Source organism: Gracilinanus agilis, chromosome 3, assembly GCF_016433145.1.
Source record: "Gracilinanus agilis isolate LMUSP501 chromosome 3, AgileGrace, whole genome shotgun sequence".
NCBI classification, from domain to species: domain Eukaryota; kingdom Metazoa; phylum Chordata; class Mammalia; order Didelphimorphia; family Didelphidae; genus Gracilinanus; species Gracilinanus agilis.
The window spans coordinates 145,657,582-145,660,363 of NC_058132.1; positions in this window are offsets into that span (position 1 = coordinate 145,657,582).

Consider the following 2,782-nt stretch of genomic DNA (forward strand, 5'->3'; position numbering starts at 1 on the left):
ATCTTTGCTATATATGGTACCATTTTCCTCCCTCTCACCTATTTTTACATATAAAAATATTTTTATTCCCATAGCAACCTTGTAAACAATGTATTATTATTATCCTCATTTTATACATAAGGAAACTGAAGTTGAGAGACAAGTGACTTATCCAGAGTCATGCAGCTAGCAAAGGTCTGGATTGGGATCTGATTAGACCCTCTGATTAGAGGGCAGAGCCAAGGTTTCAAGAACCTCCATTTAAAGAGAGAACTCAGCACTGTCTTCTCTCCATTTCCTGCCAGCTACACTGCTTTTGGATGTCTCTGATCTTCTCAACCATTCCAGGAACCTTCTTTACCCCATTACCGCCATCACTACTGCCCCCACACAACTTTTCAATTTCATTTTTTGTGTTGCCTTTCTTAAATAGTTTGCAGGCATCTTCAGGATAGACACACTCTTTATTTTTATTTGTATCTCCAATGTTTAACACACTGTTGGAACATAATAGGTATTTAGTAAATTTTGATTGATTTTTGGAAATTCAGCACTTTTTGCATTGTTCCATGCTGATACAATGGAGAGTTTCAATTTAATCTATATAGTCCCATATCTTCATCTACTATGAAGTTCACAAAATAATACCAAATTTAAACACAATATGTCTAGGTACAATTCTTGTTGCACATTTCTTTGTAGTTTCCTCACTGTGTGATACCTGTCTCACAGAATTGTTGTGGGCCCCTACACCAAGGTAAATTCAGAATGGATGAATGACTTAAACACAGAAGAAAAAACATTTCTTTGATCACATGGGTCAATGGGGATATGATTAGGGATGTAAACTCTAAATGATCACTCTATTGTAAATATTAATTATATGGAAATAGTTCTTGATCAATGATACACATTGGCTACGGGAGGGGAATGGGAGGTGAGGAGGGAAAGAATATGAATCATGCAACCGTGGAAAAATATTCTAAATCACTCAATCAATTAATTAAACTTAAAACAATAGAGAGAAAAATGAACTGATGGTCTCTAGATAACATCATTAGAAAATGAATAAAGTGAATCTATACACAGAGATTTAACAGCAAGGAATGGCAGTTGAAGAAAGATCTGGAAATGGAAACAGGGAAAAGATGGGTCAAAGAGTATACATCTTCCTCCTCTCAGATCCATGTGTTAGGAGGCATGAGAAAAGGTACATTTGTTAATGATAGAAGGGAACATCTAGAGGTCACAAGGGTAAGACGGAAAGAACTAGAATGGGGCTTGGGATGAGAAGAGCCAGAATGAACTAGAATAGGAAGTCATATTATTGATGATTTTAGCTTAAATAGATGGAGATTATGATTCACTGGTACTGAGGGTAAAAGAGGCTGGGAAGTAACAGGGTGGAAAATGGAAGTGATATTCCCAGTATACTTGTATCAAACACAAAGACAATAAAAGCAGCATACTAAAAAAAATAAGAAATCTGGGAATAAAATGCTATCATGTTTATGAAATTCTATCTCTTGAATGTTATATAAATTCATTGTTTATAGTTTTACATCAAGTGTATATTGATATTAATTGGACTTATCCATGGTTTTACATCCAATCTATCAAACTTCAACCTATAATGGTAACAAAATCCACAAATGAACTAATTAGAAAAGTCCTTTTGAAACTGAGGGAGAGAATATGGTACAATAGATTGAGAATTTGCCTTGGAATCAGAAGTCAAAAAGACTGGGATGGAAATATATCTGATATTAACTGTTTGACTTTGATCAAGTCACCAAATCCTATTCTCTCAGTTTCATGTGTAAAATTGGGGTAACCATAGAACTGATTTTTCAGGGTTATTTCAAGGATCAAACAAGAATGAAAATCATAAATCATTACATGTCTGACAACATTGTTCTTAAAGTATATCAAAAGAAAAAAGGCACTGGAATCATTGAACAGACTGTTAAAATACTGTAACTCAATGTTTAAGAAAAATAAAATAGAAGTTCAAGCTTAGCAAAGCATGATATAAATGTTCACTATTAATATTGTATCAATTATTAAAATCTATAGATTAAAGTATATTTGAATTAAAAATATAAAAGATGAGAAAACCAATCCATCAATCATGTCTTTATTTAGTATCTGCCACATGTGAAGTATTGTACAAGGGCATAGAAATACAAATCTAAAAGAATAAGTGTTTTTGTCTTCAAAATTTCCTGAGGAAAAGAACTCCTTAAAAATGGAATTCGCTAAATAGGAAAGCACACACAAAAACTCGCTGAAGAAAATAACAAGAAGATAGGAAGTAGAAGCTATTGACTTCATGAGAAATCAAGAAACAATAAAACAAAAACAAAAGAATAAAAAAGAGGAAAATGTAAAAAATCTCATTGGAAAAGCAATTGATCAGGAAAATAGATCCAGGAAAGAGAATCTAAGAATTATGGGGCTACTTGAAATCTATGATCAGAAAAGAACCTCTGCAGAATTAATTAAGAAATAATTGAAGAAAAATGCCCTCATATTCTAGAATGAGGGGATAAAATAGAAATGGAAAGAATCTGCCAATCATATCCCAAAAGAAATCTTGAAATGAAACACCCCAAGGAATATCATCCCCTAAATCCAGAACTCCCAGGTCAAGAGAAAATAATGCAAGCAGGCAGAAAGAAACAATTTGATGGAGTCACAGTCAGGATATGGAATCACAGTCAGGATATATATATATATATATATATGCATATTAAGCCTACCCATACAATATAACAAAAGGGGAAATATATATATATATATA